The following is an 8,231-nucleotide window of genomic DNA, read 5'->3' on the forward strand; positions in this document are numbered from 1 at the left end:
CAAGGTCAAAGGTTAGCCTTTGATCCCACATACCGGAAGGGGGCGGGGTGGGAAACCCCCGCCTAAGGTCAAAGGTCAAAGCCATTAATCACTTTGACACAATGTCCCTCCTATTACTACTACTGTGCCTTTCTGTCCCTCCACAGCATCATCTCTTGCCTCAGCTCTTAGCTCCTGTTCTCCTGCGTTTACTGTATCTTGCTTAGATTTTTTGAAAAAATTGCTTTCTATGTCTACCTTCCTCTTCATTTGGGTATTCTGTCACAAATAACAGGAAACAATCACATAAAAACAAATTAAGGATGACTATTACATATATTCTTTATCAAAAAATAAGATTCGTAAATGTGTACATCCTTCAAAAATTGTGCACTGGCGTTTGGCCACAATGTGTAAGCTAGCCTATCAAAGTGCCAGGGCTCAACAACATTAAGCCTTGTCATGTGCTTGTCCTTCGTACAAGTAAATCGGTCATTGTAAAAAAAGGATTTTTAGTGCTATAAATATAATTTATTCCAAAGCAATACCCTCTTCAGTGTTCTATCAGCTTTTACTTCTGCAAATCTGCATATTTTTTTATATTTATCCAAGGTCATTAATTATTCTTATAAAGGCTTTTAACCTTATTTAATGTATGCATCTTTCATGTCAAATGTTTACATGTTTGATAAATAAATTCAGTATTAATAGTAACACACTATAGCAATATAATACAATTAAGTAACGTATATTGCGAAATTACAAATGCAATAAATAATGCTATGAGATTAATGTTTTAAATAAACCTTTGAATAAACAAATAAGACATTTTGGAGAAAAAAAAATGATAGGCCTACTTTAAAACAGATCCACGGTGTGCCTTTAAATAACTGTAACATTTGCAATTGTAATAATATTCATATTCATGTTATTAAACTGTATCATGTTATTAATAATAAACTCAACATTTTGAATGTATGTTTCTTCTGTGAGTTTCTTGTGTGTGCGAGCTGTTGTTACGCTCATTTGGTTTTATATCTCCACTGAAGTCTCTCAAAAAGAGCCAGCAGCGCTGGCCTTAGCTTTAGGCCTAACGTTACCAGAAATTCTACACCAACGTATCCATTATCAATTGCTGCTACGCTGAAGGTAATAAAATTATAACCATTCTCACATTTCTCCTAGTTATTTTTAGTCACTTAAGTTTTAATCCGTCAACTTGTCCGGTCAGGCAAGTAAATGTCTTTCACTTGCCCCTTCAAAAAATCCACTTGCGTCGCGAACAAGCAATAGAACTAGGCCTAATGAGCCAACGTCACGTCAGTGCATTGATTGAAGATAGATATACATAAGTCATTGTAACATAACCACCACTCAGATAACGTTTTTAGATTAACGAGTGAGATAGACACATGATTGACTTGTCTTTACCTGCTTCTGTGCATTAAAATGAGAAATAATACGACGCTTCAGGCTTCAGCTTGTTCACGGTCCACCACATGTGGTATCTCTGGTGAAAAGATTATTTATTAGGGCCCAAGCCTTGAAAAGGCGAAGGCCCTATTGTTTTCCTTCGGATTATTATTTATTATTATTATTATTATTCTTCTTTATTATTATTATTTTACTACCTTTTGGGCACTTTTGGGGGCCTTAACGTGCTCAAAAACTCTTGAAACTTTGCACAAATGTCAGAACCTGCGGCCATTAGGGCCGCGCTGAAGCTGGGACCCGGGCGTGGCAGGGGGGCTCGCCAGCGCCCCCTGGAATGGGATTCAAAAACATGTCCATATATCAAACACGCTTGCATGTAATAATATGAAACTCGGTACACATATAGATCTCATCGGGCCGAACAACTTTCGTGCTCTAAGTTTTACGCCAGCCCAACAGGAAGTCGGCTATTATGGGCTGTATGGAAACGCATGTTCTGGCATTTGAAACACTTGTCCTAGAGAATTCATCGGATGACCACGAAACTGGGTGTGCATGAAGTCAAGACATGGAGGATGATAAATTGCGAGGGGATTTTTGATATCTCGAACGGTTTGGCCGTGGCGAGGAAACAAATTTATGGCGAATATTGGAAACAGGAAGTGTGTTATAACATCCTCATACATTAACTGATCTTGATGAAACTTCAGCAGTGTGTTTGTTGTAAGAGGCCGATCACATGGATGTGACTATTGTGAGTCAAAGTTATAGCGCCACCAACTGGCAGCAGGAAGTGTGTCACTTTCAAAATGCTTTGAAATCACCCTCTTATTTTTACCCGATTTGCTTCAAACTTCATCTGTTTAATGTAAACACACGGCAGATGTAGACCTGTGAAAGGATTATTGATATCTTAAATACTGTTGCCATGGCAACGCATCAAACTTTAATATTCTTTTTTAAAGTTTTTGAGACTCTTAGCATACTTGAAATTGCATGAAACTCGACAGACACTTTACATTTATTGCCTAGTACACTTGTGCAAAGTTTCAGAAACGGGCGTGGTAAGGGGCTCAGTAGCGCCACCTTTAGTCAAAAATGGGGTATTAGTTTTACCTACAGTAACAAAAATCGGTATTTATATTTATCTCCCCGAGCCGGACAACTTTCTAATTTACAGTCATTAGCTCCGACCAACAGGAAGTCAGATATTTTGGTTTGAATGTGATTTGATGGGAATTTTGCCAGTCTCTCTCAGTGTCTGTGTGTGTGAGAGAGGAGGGGGGCTTTATTTTAACCCTTTCTCTGCTGTGTGGGACTTCTCGGGCACTTTTGGGGCCCTTAACGTGCTCGAAAACTCTTGAAACTTTGCACACAGGTCAGAACCTGCGGCCATCAGGGCCGGGCTGAAGCTGGTACCCGGGCGTGGCAGGGGGGCTCAACAGCGCCCCCTTTAACGAGGTCCGAAAACTTGGTCCATATATCAAACTGAATATTGCATGAATTAGTATGAAACTCGGTACACATATAGATCTAATCGGGCCGAACAACTTCCGTGCTCTAAGTTTTACGCCAGCCCAACAGGAAGTCGGCTATTATGGGTTGTATGAAAACGCACGCCCCTGGAATTTGATATACTCCTCCAAGAAATTTAATTTGATCTTCACCAAACTCGGTCAGCATGAAGTCAAGACATTGAGGATGCTAAATTGCGGACGGCTTTTTGATATCTCGAACGGTTTGGCCGTGGCGAGGAAACAAATTTATGGCGAGAAAAGAGAAACACGATGTGTTATAACGTCTTCATACATTAATTGATCTTGATGAAACTTCAGCATTGTGCTCGCTGTAAGAGGCCCATCACATGGATGTAACTAATGTGAGTCAAAGTTATAGCGCCACCAACTGGCAGCAAGAAGTGTGTTACTTTCAAGATGCTTTTGACAAAAGTGGGGGGTTAGTTTTACCTACAGTAACAAAACTTGGTATGTATATTGTGCACATCGAGCCAGACAACTTTCTAATTTACAGTCATTAGCTCCGACCAACAGGAAGTCAGATATTTTGGTTTGAATGTGGTTTTGTCTCTCTCTGCCTCTCTCTGCCAGAGTTCCCCCTGCCATTCTGTGTGTGTGAGTGAGTATGTGTGTGTGTGTGGAGAGGGGAGGGCACACACACAGACACCACCCCCCCTTCCCCATTGTGTGTGTCTGTGCGGGGAGGGGAGGGAGGGCACACACACAGACAGCCCCCCCTGTCTGTGTGTGTGGGGAGGGGGGCAGAAAGACTATTAAAAATAGGTATATTGTGCCATCTAGTGTTTTATACTATGTATATGTGTTTTTTTCTTTTAAACAAGTGTTTTAAAGTACAGTAATTTCAATGAATATATATACCACACTTTATAGGAATTTTCGGTGTTGTGTACTTACAATGGCTGCTGATTTCATGTGTCCGTTAAGTCCATGAGACTGTAGGGTGTCTAATTTTTCATTTTAGGTTTCAGAAGGGTGCTCACGCATACTTTGTGGTTGATATGTGCCCTCGATGCGCACTTTTGCAGAACCCACACTGATGCAAGCTCTAAAGCAGACTTCTTCTCGATAGTCAAAGCGGAGTTACGATATTGCCCGTCGTGCACAGGAACCCTAAAGGCACCGGGGTGGCGTTTTTATATATATATATATATATATATATATATATATATATATATAAATAAATATAGCTGCAAGCAGCGATGGAGGGCCCAAGCCGGTGGCACCGCCACCTCGGTACCTTTAGTACAACTAAAGGCACCGGGGTGGCGGTGCCACCGGCTTGGGCCCGTAATCGCTGCTTGCAGCTATATTTATTATTTATTATTATTAATAATATTATCCCAATAAATATTATTCCGTTAGCGCAGACATATTTTATTGCTCTCTGCCAAATATATTAAGTATATATTATATATATATATATATATATCAAATATATAGCCTAAGCAAATATTAAAATGGCAGAGCAATAAAATATTATTAATAATAATAATATATTTTTACAGTCTATCATTGGAAAAGTTTGATACATTTATATTTTAATAGCAATTAGCAATTAATACCAAATCAAGAAGGCTAAAATAATCTCAGAGATGTTAAAAGTGGAATATATATTTTAATTATGTTTAATTTAAAATTAAATAAAAAGCTTTTAACGTATTAATTAAAAACATTACAAGATCTCTATTGTGCTGATTTGGCTATTTACGTGCTTTTTTATTTTTTTATTTTTGCCTCCTGAAATCACTGATTTGAATGACAATTTCAATACCATTGGCATTACATATGTCAGAATGAGCGATTCAAATGAAAAGTTTGCTTTCGTATTCGTGGAGATTCTGACAACTATTATGCTACTTGTCAGTCTGGACAAAACAAGCGCGCCGCGTTCTTCTTACGAGACGAGTCAGTCCAACAACACTCCAGTTAGCCTACTGCAGCGAGCGACGCTCCGTGCTATGGATTTATACCGATCTGCCTTGTACACTAGCGGCTAGCCTGCTGCTGCTGCAGGAGTAGAAATGCACTTTATCTATCGATTGAAGTAAGATACACTTTTTTTTAATAAAAGCCGATGGGGCTTAATAAACCATCAGTATCCGAGCTGTCATCTGGGGTGGCAAATGGGGTGGCAAAGCAAATTTTTAGGGTGGCAGCTGCCACCCCGTGCCACCCTTGTGGCCACGCCCCTGCACAGGCTCTGCAGCAACAGGTGTATCCCATTCGTGCTGGTAATCCTCTCCATTCCTTTCACAAAGATTGTGCAGAGCACAACAAGTCAACACCATGGATTTCACCAGTTCAATGTCGCTGTCATTCCTCTTCATAAGGCACCGCCACCTCCCTTTGAGTCTCCCAAAAGCATTTTCTACCACAACCCGGGCCCTGCACACTTTCTTGTTGTAGATTAGTTGTTCCGCTGTCAGCCAGTCCTTTGTCAGGGAATGGTTTTAGTAGCCAATTCTGCAAAGGATAGGCAGAGTCTCCTAGCAAATAATAGCCAGCGTTCACCCCACTAATGTTCCTGGTGCAAGCTGGGTAAAGGCTTCCACGCTCGACTAACTCCCACAATGTGGACAGTCTCAGAACCCGAGCATCATGCAAACTTCCAGCCATTCCTGCATACACACTCCAAAATAGTCCTTTTCCATCAACTAATCCTTGCAGGATGATGGAATGCCAGCCTTTTCTGTTGAAGTAATCGCAGTGGTACTCCTTTGGGGCGATTATGGGTATGTGTGACCCATCAATGGCACCCACACTGCGGAAGCCCCCATCGGTTCTCAAAGTAAGTTGCCATCTCTTTAAGCCTCTGCCGGTCAGGAAAACATCTGTTCTGGAACTAACAATGTGCAAGCGGCCTTGCAGAATTCCTGGACGCACCGACACACTGTTGTTTTGCTGACTCCAAAAAGATGGCCAATACTTCTGTACTCGCTGTTGGTTGCCAGCTTCCATAGTGCAATGGCAACTCTTTTCTTAAGGGGAACACACACTCTGAAGTTTGTGTCCTGCTGTGTACAGACACCGGCTCAGGAACAGCAACAGACACCGGCTCAGGCTCAGGAACCAGGGCGAGCAGCTCGGGCGGGGCCGGCAGGGCGAGCAGCTCGGGCGGGGCCCGGCAGGGCGAGACACCTGGGCGACGCGGCAGGGATGGCAGTTACCTCCGGGCTGGTCTCTGGGTTAGGAACCACCGGACGATCCGTTGAAGAGGCCTTTCTCTTTCTCCTCCTCCGTCTCCGGACCACCGGAATCGGAACCACCGGCTCCGACTCGGGAACGGACACTGGCTCCGACTCGGGAATGGACACTGGCTCCGACTCGGGAACGGACACTGGCTCCGACTCGGGAACGGACACTGGCTCCGACTCGGGAACGGACACTGGCTCCGACTCGGGAACGGACACTGTGGGTCCAAAAGGCATCTCCAGGATTCTGGCCAGACGCTCAAAGTAATCTGACAATGTCCCTGAGGCCTCAAGAATGGGCCTCAGGAGTTCATGCTCAGCAGGACTGACATGGAGTTCAGGCTTAGGTGGACTGACGTGAAAAGTCGACTCGTTAGGACTGACGTGCATCATCTCTGTCTGGGCCGACGTGACGTGAACCGTCTCTGACTGGGCCGACGTGACGTGAACCGTCTCTGACTGGGCAGACGTGACGTGAACCGTCTCTGACTGGGCAGACGTGACGTGAACCGTCTCTGACTGGGCAGACGTGACGTGAACCGTCTCTGACTGGGCAGACGTGACGTGAACCGTCTCTGACTGGGCAGACGTGACGTGAACCGTCTCTGACTGGGCAGACGTGACGTGAACAGTCTCTGAATGAACCGGCGCCGACCTTCTCCTCCTCCGTCCTTTCTGACAGATGTGTGAAGACTTGAGGCTGGCTAAAACCATTGATGAAGTCCCAACGCTGGACGGATACAGTGACGATGACTTTATCCCAAATGAGACCAGTGGGGAAGACTCTGCTGCCCTCCTCTCCTCATTCCTCTGCTGCCCTCCTCTCCTCATTCCGGGTCAGGTGGTCGAGTTGGGAAGTGTACCTTTAAGGCCGGCTGATTATTTGGATCAGGTGGCGTAAGTGACGCATCCCTTTAAAGGTGTTGAGAGGAACAGAAAAATGGTGCAGTGTGAGTGAAGAGTGAGTCTCTTGGTGTATCGGCTGTGCGAAGGGGAGAACCTCGGTTGGGCGTCTGCGTTTATGGTGTCTAGTAAATGGTGCCAGCAGTGACGAGCTTACAGAAACTTGCTTTCATAATAGTGAGTAGTAATCCAACACGGGTGTTGCGGCAACCTCGGTCTGGCGTCTGCGTTTATGGTGTCCAGTAAATGGTACCGGCAGTGACGAGCCTACAGGAACTTGCTTTCATATAGCGAGTAGTGATCTTACATAGGTCTTGCAGCAACTTCAGTCTGGTGTCTGCGCTTATGGTGTCCTTATGGTGTCCAGTAAATGGTACCAGCAGGACGAGCTGACAGAAACTTGCTTGCATAATAGTGAGTTGTGATCCTTAAGAGTTGCAGTAATAAATCTTAGTAATAAAGATAAAACATAAAATAAACAAAGCAACAAAAGAAATCCAAGGTCTCAGAACTTAATCCAACACAGACATGGCAGGGCAGGGCAGGACAGGCACAGAACTCCACGCGACTAACACACGTAACAATAACAACGAACGAGCACAGGACAGCAAACACAGGTAGACTAAATAGGGAGGCAAACAAAGGAGGGTAACGAGGAGGACAGGTGGGACAAATAAACCAATAATCAGATAACAAGGGGGAGGGACCAGACAATGACAAGAGCACATGGCCCAAAATAACAAAACACCCATGTGCATCACAAGACAGGACAGACATGTGACAAGGTTACAATTTCCCCCTCGAAAACCTTCTCTGCCCGTACCAAAGAGATAGTTCCAGCCACTATGGTTCACTCACAGTCATACCAAAAATTACACCCACAATAAAATAATTTGACTGTCTCTTACCTGAGATGCTTTTACTGCCACCGGGTTCTTTCTGATCTCAGTCGAGTCACTCCTGGCCCTGATAGCAGTTTGGTTCTTCTCTCTCAATATTCGAGGTAAGATCAAAGCCTGGTGCTTTGAGATGATCAGTCTACAATCCGCTGTCTCAGGACTTCCACGAGATCCTGACTTCTGACACCAATTGTTGTGGCAAAAACAATAATTAAACAAACAGCATCACAGCATAAGAGACATCAAGATTCAAATTGTCCTTAAAAGATATTTATTCTTGCAAGAAT

This window comes from Phoxinus phoxinus, assembly GCF_949152265.1.
Source record: "Phoxinus phoxinus genome assembly, chromosome: 4".
Classification (NCBI taxonomy): domain Eukaryota; kingdom Metazoa; phylum Chordata; class Actinopteri; order Cypriniformes; family Leuciscidae; genus Phoxinus; species Phoxinus phoxinus.